Source organism: Sciurus carolinensis, chromosome 7 (assembly GCF_902686445.1).
Source record: "Sciurus carolinensis chromosome 7, mSciCar1.2, whole genome shotgun sequence".
Taxonomy (NCBI): Eukaryota; Metazoa; Chordata; class Mammalia; order Rodentia; family Sciuridae; genus Sciurus; species Sciurus carolinensis.
In genome coordinates this window covers 74,105,358-74,127,436 of record NC_062219.1, presented here as the reverse complement: position 1 = coordinate 74,127,436, position 22,079 = coordinate 74,105,358, and positions in this window count along the sequence as shown.

Genomic DNA, 22,079 nt, shown 5'->3' with positions numbered 1-22,079 from the left:
AGTTATAGAACGCTCTGCACCTGAGATTCCTCATCTGTGAGATGCAATTAATGACACCTATAGGACAAAAGTGTTAGGAAGATAACTGAGACAGCAGACAGAAAAACGTGGAATAAGCTGCTGTTCCCTAAGTGTTGAATTTTAATCTGCAACTAGTGAAGTGAAGTCTAGCAATGAGATAATGAATCTAGATTAATCATCCTTGCATCAATTATTTGAACTCCTGCATAAAGAGAATGGCTCAAGGATTCAATTATCCGCACAATTACTCAATTCCACGCTGGGTCTTATAAACAAGTTTAAAATTTAAGAGGCAATCATTTTCTTTCTGTAGGGAAGAAAGGGCTTAAGGGATGGCCCATCCCACTTTGTTCAAAGATTTTTTTAAAATAACACTCTTAGAAGGGCTGTGCAACATGTAATGTAACATGTCAGCCTCATACTAAAATGAACTTGCTGTCATTATCCAAAATTCTCTGGGTTTATTAAGATTTTGTGAATTGAGTGAGTAGGATTTCCATCACCCTTCTTTCTATTTGTAGTGACCAAAGCATAAAGCCATTGCTAAAACTGCCTATTAATCAGTTTACTCTTCTGCTTTTTGGTAATTGAGTTTTCCAGATCAAACAGTATATCAACCTTAACCCTTTGCAATTCAATTAAAGCTCTCCTTTCACCAGTCAGAGTCATTTATGCCATTTTGTGTTCAGACTCTTCATGCTTATATTGTTAATCATTAAAATAATTAAAATTGTTTTTGACAAGGCTTCCTTCAGTTTTTGCTCATTTTAAGTCTTTATTCCCTAATAATTCTTAGAGTCACCTGAGGCCCTATGTAATCTTTTAATTGAGCATTTTCATTTTGATGTATGGATTTGCTATTATCTTACCAATAACATAAAGGTGAATTAAAAAGCTATGTCTGCCTTCTAGCACCCATCATTTATAATACATAGTCAATCTTCCCAGTCTTCAAAAGTTCCCCTTTGGCTTAACTTCATCGCTTCATCAATTTTGGGTATCACAATCCATTGAAATTAAATTCCTTTGGTTGAAATCAATAAAATACCATATAGTTGCTGTCAAGTTTTCTTTTGAAATGGTATCTTTGATATAAAAATTTTTTAAGTGGTATGTTTTATATCTTTGCCTTTTCTCATTTATTATAAAATATTGGTTGAGCCCAATATTATTTTAAAGTGTTTCAGTAGAATAAAATAGTACACTCAAATGAGGTAATTGAGAATTTTAATAAATGAGCTACATCAAAAAGTACAGGCAGAGAGCCACAGGCGGTTGCCAGAGGAGGAGCTGTGTGGCGAGCTGTTTGAACTCAGAGCAAGCGCTCCTGAACACTGGGAGGTTGCCCGGAGGAAGAGGAGGAGCGCGGCGGGTCGCTTGACCTAGGAGTGACTGCATCAGAGCCACAGGCAGTTGCCAGAGGAGGAGCTGCGTGGCGAGATGTTTGAACTCAGAACGACCGCTCCTGAACAACAATGGCCTGCCTGGAAGAAGAGCGTGGTGGGTCACTTGGTCTAGGAGTGACTGCATCAGAGCCACAGGCGGTTGCCAGAGGAGGAGCTGCGTGGCGAGCTGTTTGAACTCAGAACGACCGCTCCTGAACAACAATGGCCTGCCTGGAAGAAGAGCGTGGTGGGTCACTTGGTCTAGGAGTGACTGCATCAGAGCCACAGGCGGTTGCCAGAGGAGGAGGCGAGTGGTGAGTTGATTGGACTAAAAGCGACCGCTCCTGAACACTGGTGGCCTGCCTGGAGGAGGAGCGTGGTGGGTCCCTTGGTCTCGGAGCCACCGCTCCTGAACACCCGGGGGGCTACCCCGAGGAGGAGGAGGAGGAACAGGGCGGGTCACTTGGACTTGGAGTGACTGCCTAGGGCTATGGGCGGTTGGCGGGAGGAGGAGACGAGAAGTGAGTTGCTTGGACTCCTAGTGACTGCGTTGGAAACCCGGCCGCTGTCCGGAGGAGGGGGTGTGTGGCGGGTTTCTGGGTATCGGAGTTATTGTACAGGGCTCCAGGAGGTGGCTCAGAGGAGGGGCCGCATAGCCAGGTGATTAGGTGCAGAGCAGGGTCCCAGGAGCTAGGCGGCTTCTTGCTGGAAGAACCGCACAGAGACACACCTAGGGGTGGAGCGAAGTTTCCAGGACTGCGGGCAGACTCTCTGGGAGAGGCAGACTACGGAGATGTGCCTGCGAAGGGTGAGGCTCCCAGGCCCAGGAGGTAGGTCCAGGCCCCTGGGAACGTTGCAGAGGAAGACAGCCCAGCCCAGGTGGTAGTTGTAGATTGAGGGGAACCTCTAGGAAGGGAACTGACCAGCGAGACCTCCCCACCGAGTGAGTCTTCCCTACCGGGTGAGGTTTTCCCACAGGGACGATAAAACCAGAGACACAGGCACAAACAGGCCTTGCCTCAGCCCACAGCCTAGTTCCCTGTTGGATGACCATTGGTCAACAAGTGGAGGCACCTCTGCCCACTAGCAGGGAATATACCCCACCTGAGGGTCACCACCCCTAGAGAGGCAGCTTCTTCATGGATCTCCGCATTATCAACTTCCTCCAAGACTTCAGGCTACTGAAGGATAAGAGGAGATATACTAGCAATCTTCAGGGACATTATAAGTCGATAGAGGAAATCTGCAATATCTTAATGACACACTGATTCCTGAACAATATGAGAAAACAAGGGAAGAAAATGCCCCAAACAAATCTAGATGTTACATCAATAAAATCCAACGACAGCATGGCAGAAGAAATGACAGAAAGGGAGTTCAGAATGTACATAATTAAAATGATTAGGAAAGCAAATGATGAGATGAAAGAGCAAATGGAGGCATTGAATGATCGCACCAATCGACAGTTAACAGAGCAAATTCAGGAAGCAAAAGATCATTTCAATAAAGAGTTAGAGATACTGAAAAAAAACCAAACAGAAATCCTTGAAATGAAGGAAACAATAAACCAAATTAAGAACTCCATAGAAAGCATAACCAATAGGATAGAACAGCTGGAAGACAGAACTTCAGATATTGAAGACAAAATATTTAACCTCGAAAACAAAGTTGAACAAACAGAGAAGATGGTAAGAAATCATGAACAGAATCTGCAAGAACTATGGGATATCATGAAAAGGCCAAATCTGAGAATTATTGGGATTGAGGAAGGCTTAGAGAAACAAACCAAAGGAATGAACAATCTATTCAATGAAATAATATCAGAAAATTTCCCAAATCTGAAGAATGAAATGGAAAATCAAGTTCAAGAGGCTTATAGGACTCCAAATACACAAAATTACAACAGACCCACACCAAGGCACATTATAATGAAAATACTGAACATACAAAATAAAGACAGAATTTTAAAGGCTGTGAGAGAAAAGAACCAAATTACATTCAGGGGGAAACCAATACGGATATCAGCAGATTTTTCAATCCAGACCCTAAAAGCTAGAAGGGCCTGAAACAACATTTTTCAAGCCCTGAAAGAAAATGGATGCCAACCAAGAATCTTATACCCAGCAAAACTTACCTTCAAATTTGATGATGAAATAAAATCACTCCATGATAAACAAAAGCTAAAAGAATTTACAAAAAGAAAGCCAGCATTACTGAACATTCTCAGCAAAATATTTCATGAGGAAGAAATAAAAAACAAAGAAGCAAATCGGCAAAGGGAGGAATTATCCTAAAGGAACTGTCAAATAAAGGAGGAACCAAGATGTGTCAAAAAATAAATAAATAAATAAAATTTTAAATATGAACCAAATGACCGGGAATACAAATCATATCTCAATAATAACCCTGAATGTTAATGGCCTAAATTCATCAATCAAAAGACATAGACTGGCAGATTGGATTAAAAAGAAAGATCCAACAATATGTTGCCTGCAAGAGACTCACCTCATAGAAAGAGATACCCATAGACTAAAGGTGAAAGGATGGGGAAAAACATACCATGCACATGGACTCAGCAAAAAAGCTGGAGTATCCATCCTCATTTCAGATAATGTGGACTTCAAGCCAATGTTAGTCAGAAGGGATAAAGAAGGACATTTCATACTGCTTAAGGGAAGCATAAATCAGCAAGATATAACAATCATAAACATCTATGCCCCAAACAGTGGCTCATCCATGTATGTCAAACAAATCCTTCTCAATTTTAGAAACCAAATAGACCGTAACACAATAATACTAGGTGATTTTAACACGCCTCTCTCACCACTGGACAGATCTTCCAAACAAAAATTGAACAAAGAAACGATAGATCTCAATAAAACAATCAATAATTTAGACTTAACAGACATTTATAGAATATACCATCCAACCAAGAGTGAATACACTTTCTTCTCAGCAGCACATGGATCCTTCTCTAAAATAGACCATATATTATGCCACAAAGCTAATGTCAGCAAATACAAGAAGATAGAGACACTACCTTGTATTCTATCAGATCATAATGGATTGAAGTTAGAAAAAAATGAAAGAGTAAAAAACAGAAACTACTCCAACACCTGGAGATTAAACAATATGCTATTATATGATGAATGGATAACAGAAGATATTAGGAAGGAAATTAAAAAATTCTTAGAGGTAAACGAGAACAAAGAAACATCATATCAAAATCTCTGGGACACTATGAAAGCAGTACTTAGAGGAAGATTTATTTCATGGAGCGCATTTAATAAAAGAAGTAAAACTCAAAAAATAAATGACCTAACACTACAGCTCAAAGCCCGAGAAAAAGAAGAACAGACCAACACCAAAAGTAGTAGAAGACATGAAATAGTTAAACTCAGAGCTGAAATCAATGAAATCGAAACAAAAGAAACAATACAAAAAATTGACAAAATAAATAGTTGGGTCTTCGAAAAAAATAAACAAAATTGATAAACCTTTAGCCACACTAACAAAGAGAAGATCAGAGAAAACCCAAATCACTAAAATTCGGAATGAACAAGGAAATATCACAACAGACACGACTGAAATACAAAACAAAATTAGAAGCTATTTAGAAAATCTATACTCCAACAAAATAGAAAATTTCGAAGACATCAACAGGTTTCTAGAGACATATGAATTGCCTAAACTGAACGAGGAGGACATACACAATTTAAATAGACCAATTTCAAGTAATGAAATAGAAGAAGTCATCAAAAGTCTACCAACAAAGAAAAGTACAGGAGCAGATGAATTCTCAGCCGAGTTCTACAAAACCTTTAAAGAAGAGCTCATTCCAATACTTCTCAAAGTATTCCATAAAATAGAAGAGGAGGGAACCCTCCCAAACTCATTCTATGAAGACAATAATACCCTGATACCTAAACCAGACAGAGACACATCGAGGAAAGAAAATTTCAGACCAATATCCTTAATGAACATCAACACAAAAATTCTCAACAAAATTTTAGCAAATCGCATACAAAAATATATTAAAAAGATAGTGCACCATGATCAAGTGGGTTTCATCCCAGGGATGCAAGTTTGGTTCAACATCAGGAAATCAATAAATGTAATTCACCATATCAACAGACTTAAAGTGAAGAATCACATGATTATTTCAATAGATGCAGAAAAAGCATTTGATAAAATACAGCACCCCTTCATGCTCAAAACACTAGAAAAAATAGGGATAGTGGGAACATTCCTTAACATTGTAAAGGCCATCTATGCTAAGCCCATGGCTAATATCATTCTAAATGGTGAAAAACTGAAAGCATTCCCTCTAAAAACTGGAACAAGGCAGGGATGCCCTCTTTCACCACTTCTATTCAATATCGTCCTTGAAACTCTAGCCAGAGCAATTAGACAGACCAAAGAAATTAAAGGGATACGAATAGGAAAAGAAGAACTCAAACTATCCCTATTTGCTGATAATATGATTGTATACTTAGAGGAACCAGGAAATTCCACCAGAAAACTTTTAGATCTCATAAGTGAATTCAGTAAAGTAGCGGGATATAAGATCAATGCACATAAATCTAAGGCATTTTTATACATAAGCGATGAATCTTCAGAAAGAGAAATTAGGAAAACTACCCCATTCACAATAGCTTCGAAAAAAATAAAATACTTGGAAATCAATCTCACAAAAGAGGTGAAAGACCTCTACAATGAGAACTACAGAACACTAAAGAAAGAAATTAAAGAAAACCTTAGAAGATGGAAAGATCTCCCATGTTCTTGGATAGGAAGAATTAATATTGTCAAAATGGCCATACTACCAAAAGTGCTATACAGATTCAATGCAATTCCAATTAACATCCCAATGATGTACCTTACAGAAATAGAGCACGAAATTATGAAATTTATCTGGAAGAATAAAAAACCCAGAATAGCTAAAGCAATCCTTGGCAGAAAGAGTGAAGCAGGGGGTATCGCAATACCAGATCTTCAACTCTACTACAAAGCAATAGTAACAAAAACAGCATGGTATTGGTACCAAAATAGAAAGATGTATCAATGGTACAGAATAGAGGACACGGACACAAACCCAAATAAATACAATTTTCTCATACTAGACAAAGGGGCCAAAAATAAGCAATGGAGAAAAGATAGCCTCTTCAACAAATGGTGCTGGGAGAATTGGAAATCCATATGCAACAGAATGAAACTAAACCCCTATCTCTCACCATGCACAAAACTAAACTCAAAATGGATTAAGGACCTCAGAATCAGACCAGAGACCTTACATCTTATAGAAGAAAAAGTAGGTCCAAATCTTCAACATGTCAGCTTAGGACCAGACTTCCTTAACAGGACTCCCATAGTACAAGAAATAAAAGCAGGAATCAATAACTGGGATAGATTCAAACTAAAAAGCTTTCTCTCAGCAAAGGAAATTATCAGCAATGCAAAGAAAGAGCCTACAGAGTGGGAGAAAATCTTTGCCAATCATACTTCAGATAGAGCGCTAATCTCCCGAATCTATAAAGAACTCAAAAAACTCTACACCAAGAATGCAAGTAATCCAATCGACAAATGGGCTAAGGAAATGAATAGACACTTCACAGAAGAAGATCTACAAGCAATCAACAAACATATGGAAAAATGTTCAACATCTCCAGTAATAAGAGAAATGCAAATCAAAACCACCGTAAGATTCCATCTCACCCCAATGAGAATGGCGATTATCAAGAATACAAGCAACAACAGGTGTTGGCGAGGATGTGGGGAGAAAGGTACACTCATACATTGCTGGTGGGGCTGCAAATTAGTGCAGCCACTCTGGAAAGCAGTATGGAGACTCCTTAGAAAACTTGGAATGGAACCACCATTTGACCCAGCTATCCCACTCCTTGGCCTATACCCAAAGGACTTAAAATTAGCGTATTACAGAGATACAGCCACATCAATGTTCATAGCTGTTCAATTCACAATAGCCAGATTGTGGAACCAACCTAGATGTCCTTCAATTGATGAATGGATAAAGAAACTGTGGTATTTATATACAATGGAATATTACTCAGCCATAAAGAATGATAAAATTATGGCATTTGCAGGCAAATGGATGAAATTGGAGATTATCATGCTAAGTGAGATAAGCCAATCTCAAAAAACCAAAGGAAGAATGATATCGCTAATAAGTGGATGATGACACATAATGGGGGGTGGGAGGGGTAGTGTTAGGTTTAGGGAGGGGGGCAAGAATGGAGGAAGGAAGGACTGAATAGAGGGAAAAGAAGGGTGGGAGGGGTGGGGGGGAAGGGAAAAAAATAACAGAATGAATCAAACAACATTACCCTATGTAAATTTATGATTACACAAATGGTATGCCTTTACGCCATGTACAAACAGAGAAACAACATGTATCCCATTTGTTTACAATAAAAAAAAAATACAGGCAGAGTTGAGGGGATCAAAAAGGTATAGGAATGCTTTCCAGAGCTAGCCACAATGGGGGGCTGCTATGCATCTTAGTCGTTAAGATAGCAATGGGTGGGAGTGATTATTGGAACTTGAAGAGAGGAACTGTACACTAAGAGAGGACTGAATGACAGGCACTGTGTCTTTGTTGGGGGATGTAGACAATCCAAAATGAACTTGTAGGGAGGGAGCTGGGAAATAATACACTGAATTCATTTTCCTCCTGCCCCAACTCACTTTGAAAGTCCCCACTAACCAAACCCAATGAGAAACTAGAGGCAAGAATGCCTTTTGATGTAGTTTATACAGATCAGGTTCTATGGTATAAAGCAGATCAGACAATGACAGAATATGCCTATGAAGGGACAAAGGGCAAATATCAGGTAGAAAGAAAATAAGCCTCATACATTTTGTGATAGGATTGATAGAATATTGATGGAACTTCTATCAATGAGAGCTACTGTAGTGGGTTCTGAGGGTGCAAACTTACATAAGGAAAGGTGGTCGAGGGACTTGCATGAACTTGAGTGACTGTCTCCTTAAATTTTGCACTGAGATTTTTCATTTGCTTCACTCTAGAACAAACCTCATAAACAGAATTCCATCACCTTCAAGACTTTTCCATCTAGTCAGACAAACATGAATAAAAAGAGTTATAACACAAAATATCCAATTACAAGTGTTATGCTAGAAGTGTAAGAAGCATTATGAAAGTCCAGATATCTCAACAGGAAATCTCAGTTATAGACTCTGGTATTTAAAGATAAATCATCTAAGCTGAGTAATTAAAGGACAAGTAATATTTAGAGATTTGTTTGGTGAATAAACATTTACTGAGTGCCTACTATGTGCCAATAGAGGAAGAGCAGAGAGAAGTTCCTGCTCTCATAGAGCTTATGTTCTGGTGGTATCAAAAGATAATTTTAAAAAGTAAATAAATAAGAGAATATCAAGTAGAAAGAGTATTGAATGTTCAGAGACAATTCTCCATGGGTGTCTTGCACATTTTTTCATGTTCTGTGAGAATAAAATATCCTTTTATTCTGAATATCTTTGTATAGCCAATCACTTTGGAAGATGTCATGTCCTCCTCTGGAACAGAGGGTAGGTAGATTTGCTTACTGTCCAGCATAAAAGATTTGGGTTCTCTAAACTCCTGGTTCCTCAGCTATAACACAACTCAATGTGTGTGTGTGTGCAGCATTCACTAGGGCCCTTCCACATTGCTCCTGTTGGATTTGAGGGGAAAAGGAAAGAAAGAAACACAAATATGAAGCTCATGTTTTCTGTTGTGTTGTGAGTAATAAGGTACTTTGTCTCTGAACCAGGAGTCTTATGGTCTTTTGCCTGCATCCAGGAAATTAACTTGTTAATCTACAAAAAGTAGGGTAAAAGCTCAGACCTTCCATAATTCTCAGTAGTTTTGATGAGAGTATAAGGTGCTGACAGAGACAAGGATTTCTGGAACAGAAAGAATGAACATCACATGGACTAGGGGCAGGAAAATAAAGGAACTCCCTAGAATCCAGCAGTAATTTTTTACCCAGTGGGGTGAGCAATGTTTGAAGGGGGTCTCCTCTGACCTACTTATTAATGTATGTTTAGAGTTCAAGTTAAGGAAATTAAGAATTAAAACAAGCCACCATGATGGTGCTTTTGTTGTTCACTTGCTGCTAGGTGAGAAGAAGAAAAAGTGTTATTGTGTCAATGGGGAAACAAATCCTTGGTGAGAACCGAAGGGCAATATGGCTAGATAATAAGGCAGTGAGTACTCTGATACTGAAATAAGTGATGTCAGCAATGAAGATATAGAGTTTTAGATGGACTAAAAGCATTAGAAGTTCACTTGGTTACATGGCACAGGTGATGGTTTTTCACAGAGACAAGAGAATTCTAGCTCAAAGGGTTTATCATACACATTTTTGTTATTTTTAATTGAATGAATTCAGAGCTATTATTCCCTAGCTCCCTCCTTACAAGGTCACATTGAAGTGGCTTAATCCCTCAACAAAGACATAGCTCTTGTCTTTTGGAACCTCTGGTAAAGAGACACAGTCTTCACATAGATGTGCCCCACGGAATTTGGCCTTCCCTGTGATGACTACTAGATACACTTCTTTTGAAAAGCAACTATTAACTTGATATCTGGCTCTTGCCAACACTGAAAGTACATGCGGAGTCTTAATTACTAGGGCAGAATCATATTTTCATCTGTACCCCTCTGATCCCACTGTCTCTCTCAACCTTGACCTCAGCTGTTTTAAAAAGAAAAATGATTTGGTCTGAGCCAAGGGCACCTGGATGCAATGTATAACCATCTGTGTAGGTTAGGAAACTTTGGGAAGGGAAGGGTCTCCCTCTTTTTAAGTTCTGTTAGATGTAGACAACTCACTGGAGTCTCAGTTGATAGTGTTTGGACTGGGTGGTGGTGGGGGAAGTAAGCTAATATGACATATGGGTAGGACCCTTTGGTCTTGTTTCTTCTACATGTTTTAATATTCTTATGCTTTTCTGTTCCATAAGTTGCCAGAAGGGATTCTCTTAATTAGAAGAGCCTCATGTATAGAAGTGTTATTGAGATAAACAACCCTGAGATTTGCCACTAGTGAGTGAGCTGGGATTCAGCATTAATACCTCTACCATCTGACACTCGAAAGTTTCCACTACACAGATGATATCCTTTTGGTTAGCAAGTCAGAAGCTTGAGAATCAGTGGTGCTGACTGATATTAGCATATGCTTGCCAGCTGTTTTAGTCAGTTTTTTTGCTGCTGTGACCAAAAGACCTGATAAGAACAATTTTAGAGAAATAAAAGTATATTTGATATTCATGGTTTCAGAGGTTTCAGTCTATAGACAGCTGAATTCATTGCTCAGGCTCCAAGGTGAGGCAGAACATCAAGGCAGAAGGCCATGATGGAGAAAAGCAGCTGAGGACATAACGGTCAGGAAGAAGACAGAGAATTCTACTTGCCAGGGACAAAATATGTACCCCAAAGGCATGATCCCATGATCCAACTCCTCCAGCCATACCCTAACTACCTACCGTTACCATCCAGTTAATCCTTATCAATGGATTAAAGCATGGATTTTGTTAAGGCTTTCATAACTCAATCAGTTCACCTCTAAACTTTCTTGCATTGTCTCACACATGAACTTTTAGGGGATACCTCATATCTAAACCATAACATCCTGCCTCTGACCCCCAAAAACTCATGCCCATCTTGCAATGCAAAATACATTTAATCCATTTTCAAGAGTTTCCACAATCTTAACAGGATCTCAGGATTGTCCAAAAGTTCAAGTCCAAAGTCTTCTCTGAGAAACAAGATAAACCCTTGCTGTGAATCCCTGTAAAAATCAAAAACAAATTTCATATATCCAATATATAAAGTCATAGAATAAACATTTCCATTCCACAAGGGAGAAATAGGGGCATAGAAAGAAGGGATGGAACCAAAGCAAAACTGAAACTCAGCTGAGCAATAAATTCTGTACTCTATGTCCAGCATCTGCAGTACATGGCAAAAGGGCCTATGTAGCTCTGCTCATATGGCTGTGCTATTTGTAGCCCACATTGCATCTCTCTTGGCTTGTCTCTGCTCAATTCATGCAGCTTTCCTTGGTAGATGTTTCATGGTACTGGAGTCTCTTAATCTCAGGTGTTTCCAATGCAGCTTTAGCTTCTGTCTCATTTATAAATGCATTTCCTTCTCAGGGGCAGACTATGACCTGGCTAAACTTTGCCTGGCCTCCCATTCCTCCCTTTGAAATCTTGGTGGAAGCCTCCATGACCCCTTAACTCTAGCATCTTGCAATCCTACAGAACCAGCACCCATGTGGTTTGCCACCAGGGTCTGCCAGCATCTCAACAGGAACCAAGTCTCCTAGGACCCTGGCTGTAGCACTCTCTGAGTGCCTAGATGGTGGATCATGGTGAAACAATTTCCTAGGCCCCACTGTGTATAAGAAGGGTGCCCCATTGGTCTTTTCTCAAAGAAATTTTTATTTTTACACTGTTGAGTCTGAGATGGGAATGATCTTGCCGATGCCTGAGATGCCCTCAAGTCATATTTTCTATTGTTTCTGGGTAAAGTACTTAGCAGTGTCTCTTTAGTGGTTGTATTCTCTTTACCACAATTTCATTAGCCCCCGTTGCCTCACTTTTTTTTTTTTCCAAACTGCAAATTTTTAATATAGTTCTGCTTTCCTTTCTGCTCCTGATTATCACAGTAAATTTGGTTAAAAGCCACCAGCAATATCCACGCCACCACCTGAATTCTACACTGCCTAGAAATTTCTTCTGCAATGTCAAGAAGTCTATCTCTTTTAAATTTGGCCTCACAGAAAGTCTAGGACATGGGCAAAATGTAGAAAACTTCTCAGTCAGAATGTAACATGAATGGTTCTATTCTGTTTTCCAATGGAGTACTCCTTTTATCATGAACCCAGTCTTTATTGTCTATAGTCCTATCAGCATTCTGGTCTTCTGAGCTTCCACCAGAATCACCCATTAATCTCTATTTACAACATTCTAAAACTTTCCTAGCTTGTATCTCTAAAATTTTCAAAATTCCTCCTTACAAACTCCAAAAAACTCCAAAAGTTCCTGAACCATATGGTCAGGTTAGTCACAGCAATGACCCCACTCTTGGTACCATTCTGTTTTAGTCAGCTTCTTTACCACTATGACCAAAAGACCTAACAAAAACAATTTTAGAGAAAAAAAAGTTTATTTTGGCTCATGGTTTCAGAGGTCTCAGTCCATGAATGGTTGACTCCATTGCTCTCTGACCAAGGTGAGGCAGAACATCGTGGCAGAAGTCTGTGGCAGAGGAAAACAGCTCAGGATATGACAATTAGGAAGCAGAAAGCAAGTTCCTAACCAGGGATAAAATAAAATATATACCCCAATGGCATGCCCCAGTGACCCAACTCCTTTAGTCATACCCTACCTGCCTATAGTTACCACCCAGTTAATCTCTGTCAGTGGATTAATGCACTAGTTTCACTAAGGTCCTCATAATTCAATCATTTCCTCTGTGAATGTTCTTGTATTTTCTCACACATGAGCTTATAGGGGACATCTCATACCTAAGCCATAACACTAGCAAAGGTGGCTCATAAGCCTTGACAAAATTCAGGGGCCTGCTTGCTGAGTAAAGGTTCCTTGATCATGGGGACAGATTCACAATGTTCAATCCTTCCATCAGTTAAGAAAAGCTGCTGCCATCTCTAGACAACCACTACCAAAAAATAGATCTAGCCCCTTACTATACTTTTTGGATATTGGAGACAGTATGTGACTTACTTGGGTATTTTACTTGGTTCTTTTTATGGGATAATTGCAAATCAACACCCTGTAAGGGGGACACACACACACACACACACACACACAGAGAGAGAGAGAGAGAGAGAGAGAGAGAGAGAGAGAGAGAGAGAGAGAGAGAGAGAGAGAACAATAATAAAAAGCCTATGATAAACCCTTTGGGCTAGAAGTCTCTGTGATTGACAATTTTGCTGATTGGAACCTCTGGTAAAGAACAGGTTTCACCTTGTTGTGCCCCTTGGAATTTGCCTCCCTCACATGACTACTAGATTCACTCCTTTTGAAAAGCAGCTAATAACTTTCAACCTGGCTCTTGTCAATACTGAATGCTTGACTCATGGAGACCTTCTGACTCTTATCTGATTCTTTCATTGTGGAGTAGGCCAATTTAGACTCAACCACTAAACAAGATGAAAAAGCCCAACAAGGCTTGGTGTCAAATAAAAATGGTATTTCAGGAATGTAGCCAACCTGGCCTTAGAAACTTTCTCAACTTTGCATGACAAAGTGGCAGCTCCAGGAAAGTTTATCCTCCACTCTACTACTGGAAACAAAGTCATTAAATCAATAGGGCCTTCAATTCATAGAGGTTCCCCTAGATCAAAAGTTAGAAAACTACAGCCTATAGGCTGGACACCTTTTTTTTTTTTTTTTTATTATAAGTAAAGTTTCACTGGAACACAATTATGCCCATTCATTTATGTATTGTTTACTTCTACTATGGGACAGTTGAGTTGCAATAGAGTTTCTATTCTCAGGCTTTTTAAAAATGAGTTTGCTGATTCCTCATATAGATGACCAGGCCTGGTTCATTGGTGACTTGGCAAAGCTGAAGCCAATTGTGTCCACTGGACTTCAGTGGCAAAGCTGATGTGTTTGTGTTTGGTCTATCAGTGAGCAGAACTTGGGAGGCTGAGGCAAGAGGATCAAAAGTTCAAAGCCAGTCTCAGCAACTTAGCAAGGCCCTAAACAATGCAGCCAGATCCTGTCTCTAAATACATATTAAAAAGGACTGGGGAATGTGGCTCAGTGGTTAAGTGCCCCTGGGTTCAATCTATGGTCCAAAAAAAAAAAAAGATACAGAACTTTCCCAATATCTCCAAAAGTTCCCTTGGCCTCTGTTGCCACACTGAACCTCTTTATTTACCACCACAACCTCTGAGCCAGAAAACTACAGATCTACTCTTGTTCCTGTTGAGTAGCTTTGACTATACTATAAAGCTATACAATGAATCATCAGCATGTACTTTTATGTGTCTGGCTTCTTTTGTATAGTAAATTGTTCTTGAGATTTGTCTATGTTGTTGAGTGTAGTAGTCTTCATTTTTTTTTTTTTTTTTTTTTTTTTTGCTGAGTAGGATTTCATTGTGGGTATATACCATAATTTGATTATTAATTCACCTGTTGATGGACACTTGGATTACGTGTGGATGTTTTGAGATTATGAGTTATAGATATTAATGGTGATTGTGTGTGTGTGTGTGTGTGTGTGTTTGTGTTTATTTCTCTTGTGTAGGTACTTAAGTGTGGAATTACTGGATTGCATGTTAACTTCATTATAAACTTTCAAATTCTTCTCTAAAGTGGTGTACTGTTTTATATTCCCATCAACAATGAAGAATTTCATGTCTCCCTACATCTTTGGCAACACTTGCTATTATCATCTTTTTTACTAATAGCCATTCTAGTGGATATGTAGTGGTGCCACATTGTGGTTTTAATTTGCATTTTCCTAACTAATGATATTGATCATCTTTAATGTACTTAGTAGTCATCTGTACATTTCCCTTTTGGTCTCTGTTGAAATCTTTTGCCCATTTTTTTTTTTTTTTTTTGATGCTGCTGGGAATTGAATTCAGGGTCTTATGCATGAGAGGCAAGCACTCTACCAACTGAGTTATATCCCCAGCCCTCTTTTGCCCATTTTTAATTGGGTATTTTTACCTGTTAATACTGAATACCAGAGTTAGATAAATCTCCACACACGTCTTATGCCAGGTATGTGTATTGTGAATACTTTCAACAGTACTAACTTTTAAAATTTTCATTTCAAAAGAGCTCACCTCTAATAAACTATGTTTTTGTTTAGTTCAAGACTATTGTTGTTCTTAAAAGGTTCATATCACTTTTGAGTATCTTAAAAAGGTAATGCATTTTATGAGGATGCATTTCTATTGCTCATTTAATGTACTAATGTTTACCGATGTCTGTTGACCATAATGCTTTAGCCCATCACATACCTGTGGCTCTGGATGCTTCTTAATTTCTGTGGTTTCATACCCCTGGCTGAAGTGAAGTTCCAAACATCACAGTAAAGTAAAGTATCAGATTAGCTCCCTGTAGCAAGAACTGCCATAGCCTACCCCAACATTCTTGCCCCCTTTTCTACTGATTTAGCAGAGAAGGCAATGTGTTTAGCTAAAATACATTTCCCAGTTTCTTTGCAGCTGTGGTTGTGACCTTGTGATTAATCCTAGACAATAAGTTGTCAACAATGCCTTGTGGGAAAAAAAAAAGAAGAAAAAAATTTTTCTTCCTTCCTTCCTTCCCTTCTCCTTTCTTCCTTCCTTCCTTTTTAGGATGTTTAGGCTTTAGCAAAGCTAGTTGTCACTTTATACTTGAAGGCTTAGTAGATGTTGTAATATTATGGTCCTTTACTCTTTCCTATTGCTTTTCTTTCTTTCTCTCTCCTCCTTTCCTTTCCCCTATGATTAGTCAGGTTCTTCAGAAAACCTGAACCAGTAGGATATATACAAGTTTATTATAAGAGATTGTCTCACACAATCACAGAGTCTAAGAAGTTCCATAATCTAACATCTGCAAGCTGAAGGCCAGAAAAGCCCATGGTAGTGTTCCAGTCCAAGTCTGAAGACCTGAGAACAAGGAACACCGATGTCTGAGGGTAGGAGAAGACATGCCCAGTTCAAGCACAGAAAGAATTCACTCTTCCTCTTCCTTTGTGTTCTGTGGGGGCTCTCAGCTGATTGAATGATGCTTAACCACATTAATGAGAATGATCTTCTTTACCTGTTCAAATACTAACCTCTTCTGGAAAAATTCTCAAGTCACAATCAGAAATTATGTTTTGTGAGATATTTGGGCATCTTGTGACCCAGTCAAGTTGATTAGTTGATTCATCACACTCTCTTCCCTTTCCTCTATTTTCCTTTCTCATCTTTCTTCCTCCCCCGCCCCACTGTAATAGCTTTATGTTTCATGTAAAAGTTCATAATTATACATAGGTATAATTATATACCTATGTATAATTAAGGTATACATAGGTATATTCTTAAGAGACTTGAAATTGAAAGGCATTGCAACATGGTATAGTTTCATTTTGATGTAGGGTCTTCCTTAAACTTCCGTTCTCTGACATTTGACTTCATTTGCTTTAAATAATCTACTGTTCCATGGTTCTGATTTTCCATTGCCTCCAACACATCTGTTTGGCTTGATATTCTGCTGTTCGTCATGCAAGCTTGATTTCACTTTGAAAATGATTTTCTTTTGATGGATGCTCTGGTTGTTCAGGCAAGCACAGTCTTGTGTTTTCAACATTCTTTTCAGCTGGTCTCAGCACTCCAACAGTCATCCCTCAGGGTCTCAGTCATTTACTCATGTTAGTTCACACTTCTTTGTAATTAAGTGCCAAAAATGCTACATTCCTTGGGTTAATCAATATCAGTGCTTGCAAACTGTAGCTGGTAGGCCAAATCTGGCCCTGGCTTGTTTTTGTATGGCCAGTGAGCAGAGACTTCTTTTTCCATTTTTTAGGGTTATAAAAACAAACAAAACCCAAAGAAGACTATGTGATAGATGCTGTATGTTGCCCACGAAGCCTAAAATATTTACCATCTGGCTGTTTATTGAAAAAAATTTACCTACGCTTGATTTATATTAATAGGTTGCTTCTATGTGACACCACATCATGAAAAACATCAAGCTGTATGTCCTCCCAGTTTTAGAGATTCTTTGGTATGATTTGACTGTCAGAGTAAGCTATGAGGACTATGCAAACTATACTTTAGGGAGATCGCAAGGGAAAATCTCAAAAATAGGCAGGAGTCTCCCAAAGTAGCTGAAACTGAGATTCAGTGAGAGAGTATTTATGATTGAGTGAAATGTACTAGACAAACAATGGTTGCAAATAAAAGTCCCAGATTGAAAATAACAAGGACTGATGCTCCAAATTATAGGAAAACTGAGCTGCTTCTCAGTTGGCCTTCTCTACAGCAAACTGTAGAGGGGTAGCCCCTAAAGGATTTATTTATCTAATGACAGGTAGCAGTTCATCCAAGTAAACTCAGAGGAGGTTAGCTAGTATTAAATAACCCTTTCAGGCTCCACTATTACTGGAAAATCTTTCCAGATCCTCTCAATTGGAATTCCTTCCTCATGTCTCAGACTCCCAGTGGTACTGGGCTTGTTTCTTGGCCCAGGGCTCCCTCACCATGCAGGGAGTATAAATTCAAGTTATGCTACATAACTGGGGTTTTGATTTTTGGTGGCTATTTTCCAATCCACAGCCCCAGAGGGACAACCTTCCTGAGGCCTTGCCTGAATGTGTGGAAAGATTTCCTGACCCCTTTTCTCTGGAGGAGGAAGTGCTTCACAGCTCTGACCTTCATGCCCAGGACCCAGTTTGATTCCCAGCCTCCTGTGGAGCCCAGGCTGAATGTCCTGCTCTTGAGTCAGGAGTCCCGAGGGCCTCCATCCTGCCCGACCCCTGTAGGCCATCACTGGGTCACACTGCCACCGCATGCTGCATTGCTCTGACTTGGACTTCCTGAAACTTTATGCCTTTCTTTTGTGCTTAGCTTATATTAAAATTATATTGCACCGTCGTCCTATTTTCTCCAGCATTTCTGTTTTGGGAGTTGAGTGAAAGGATAGTGGTGCCAGGAGGGAACCTGCTCATGTCAGCTCATTCAGCCATGTTGCCTGACCGTTATAGGATAGAACAAAATTCTGTTTAATTATGGAAGTTGCCATAATTATTCATTTCACTTAAATTTAAGCAGATAGAAAGGTCTATCTATGTAGTATCACTACTTCTCTACCATGCATACACCTCAGATTTTTGTACAAGGTTGTTTCAGATTTTTTCCAACTAAAGTAATAGATTCTGGAAGCTGGGTGCAGTGGCACATGCCTGTAATCTCAACTGCTCAGGAGGCTGAAGCAGGAGGATAGTGAGTTCAAAACCAGCCTTAGCAACAATGAGGCACTAAGCAACTCAGTGAGACCCTGTCTCTAAATAAAAGTATAAAAAAGGGATGGGAAGTGGTTCAGTGGTTGAGTGCCTCTGAATTCAATCCCCAGTACCCACCACCCCCTGCAAAAGGAATAGATTCTGGTGAGGAAAAGGTAAGTTGCCAGAGATACCTGGGAAAAAAGGATGAGACCAAGGAAAATTCTGACTAATAAAAATAGAGTTAATTTTCAGTCATCTGAGCACATGGCACTTTGCAGATAACCGGGAATGTACTGAGTGACACAGCCAACTGTGTGCTAAATAATGTTTAAATTAACTGATAATTTAGCATTCTGAATCCACACTTTTAGCATCTTTCATATTACTGAAATGACTTGTTACAACTAATTAAAACAAATAATTATTTACGTTGGGAATAGTTAGCATTTTAAAAGCCAAATATGATTTTATAGTCAATGAACTAACTTCATGTAATTTCAGTCAAAGTCACAATGGAGGAAGAACTTAGGACAGATAGTTAGAAGACATTTATATCAGGGTTTTGTTTTATTTCAAAATATGAATGTTTGAACTATTATGGCAATTTGACCAATGATTGGTAAAGCTCATCTTTTAGTTATCTAAAATATTTTATATGCATATATATGTATATTTGATTATGAAATAATAAATATCCTCAGTCTCCCAGAATACTTGAATTCATTTCTAATAATATTCATGACTGGGGAAAAAACGGTAAAATATTTTTGACAAACAGGGTGTGTTTACTGCCAATTTCAGCAAGAAGAGATATGAGTACTGCACAATATCAGCAAGGAATATAAAAGTGGAACAAAGAAACAAATAAAAATGAAAGGATCCCTTACTCAATTCTTTTTCATGGAGCCATGTGGTTTCAAGGTCAGATGAAAACTCTGTCAAGTACAGCTCTGTCTTTTTCACACATGTGAGACCAGATTCAGGAAAGGTGAAATGACTTGCTCAGGGACCTACAGCTGGAAGCAGAGCAGCAGCTGGTACCCAGGCCTCTCCTTACCCAGCTCCTCAGAAATATACTCATTATTGGGATAACTTGAGGAGCCCTGTGCAACAGCACTTCAAGATAATGGGCTCTCTTAGAATAAATGTTTACATCTAGGCATAATAAGCACTGCCTGTGAGTGTGTGGCTTTGTTACAGAAGGAAGCAGACACAATATATATTTTTTTCTTCTAAATCTTCATTCTAAACCATCTGAATGTTTCTAATTATTCTGTAATATTTGACACTGCAACTCATTTCTCATATTTTGTGCAGGTGTGTGAGATATTATATGGATAAGATGGGAATTATTATGGGAAGACAAAGATGAATAGGATAACAGAAAGATATTTAATTTTCTTAGGTAAACTTTGAGATATAATATGGAAAAGCAGAGTGCAGATATCAAGAGACAGCTGAAATCCTGGCACCCGGGTGCATTCAGCACAGTTCTTTCCAGCTGGCAGACACACAGTCTCTGCATTTGACATTGTTGTTATTGTTTAGTGTCTAGCATAGTCTTTGGCTGGGAAGCAGTCACAGGGAACTTGTTGGTTGATTGACTGACTAATTCTTCACAGCCCAGAACTGCCCGGTTGTAAGGAGTTGCTTGAAGCTTTATTCTACAGTTGAGCAAATAAACAAGAGTGGGGGAATAGCCTTAGACTCACAAATTGCATAGAATACCTCAGATACTTTATGCTGTTCTAACATTGATCTATTAGTGTTCTTAAAACATTACTATGGCAACAGTTCCCATTCAGTAGGGGAAAGCAATGCATTATCTATGCAAAGAAAGATGTAAGAAAAAAGTATTTCAGATAATGCTTTTTCTGCCTTGCAGACAGATGTGCTCTGACCTCTCAGCATTATTTTTGCAGAGGACAATGCCTAGAAAATAAAAATCTGTTGAGAGTTACTCACTGACTCGGGAAGATATCATCAATTCAAATACTATACCACATAAAATAGCATCTCCTTGATTTAAGACTTTCCACAAAAATGAATACTTTAATCATACTTGGAGTCAATCAGGTTACTATTTGAAAACACAATGAAAATAAAAGAATATTTTTAGCCAGTACTGAAATTGCTGCATAGGTTACATTACAAAGGTATGGTTGTAGGTGTTCATGAATTTGTTCATGTGGCATTTACAGAGCAAATATTTATTGAGCATAGTCTATGAGAAAGAAGACTGCTAGTTGTCAATTCTGTCAGCAAGAGTTACTAGAGTTTATGGATGCTTTTAAAACATTTACAACCAGATTGTGCTTTTATTGCTCAACAAGTCAATTCTCTGCAAACCATGATCTTACTCAACCACATTTCATTTCTTTCCTTTTTTCCCTACACAATCAAGAAATGATAGGTAAGTTAACTACTGTTTATTATCTGTGTTTCAAAAATGAGAAAACTAAGGAAACTAGACTGTACAGCACAAATTGGGCATTTTCCATAAGTTGTTTCAAACTGATGGCCAAACCTGACAGAATGCTATGTGTATTTATATGTGTGTGTGTGTATACATATAAGTATATATGCACATGTAGATATATGAATTATATATATGTACACATCTGCACACAAACATATCAGCATAGGAATAATCTGGATTCACTAGATAAATGGATTGTGTGTCAGATATGGTCCTTGGACCACCAGCATCAGCATTCCCTGCGAGCTGGTTAGAAATGAAGAATCTCAGGCCCACCTCAAATCTACCAGATCAAAGTCTATCTTTTAACAAGATCCCCAGGTGATTTGTATGTAATTCAAGTTTGAGAAGCGCTGCTTTAACAGATTTCAACCAGCCAAGTTGACACAATTGCCAAAGTAGGGAATCATCTATGTGATTTTAAAAAAGTGATTATTTGGGAGGTGAAGGAGGGGATGGTCAGGATGTTGAATTAACTGTATAAGTACCTTAATTCTCAGATTTTTTTTTTTTTTTTTTTGCCAGCATTGTTACTTTCATGATGACTGCACAAGAGTAATCACTCATGTCTCTTAAATCCCTGACAAGTTGGGAAAGACCAAAGACAGTTCATCATTTAGAGATAAATTATTTACTATATAAACAACACTAGAAATTTAAAACTTAAAATCTTAAATCTCATCATATGATTTTTAATTTCAATGCCCCACCATTGAAATATTCACGTTTACATAGTTGTATTTATATACTGATTCATTTACTGCAAGTTAAGGGGTGAGGATGGACAAAGCTGTGGAAGTTAGATGGGAAGCATGTGATGTTTGAAGCTTTTATATTCATTCTTTTTTTGGAGAATGCCATACTGAGTTCATTATTGTAATCTTAATTAACTAGCAACAATAATTCCAAGTATAATCAGACTTTCTAATCATGATTTGTAGTAGCTGCATCAAATCCCATTGTGTTGCTGCACAAATATTGTTTAATAATTTTGCTATTAAATGAATATTTAGATCATTTCCATGTTTTGTCATTATAAATAATGTAATAATAAATAATTGTGTATAATAGCTTAATCTATCAAATTCATTTCTATAGCAAAAATTACCAATAACAGAATTTTGGATTCAAGTAGAGGGAATCTTTTTCACAGTGCTTATACAAGTACATGAAAAATTATGGATAAGGTGTTTCACAGAAAAGG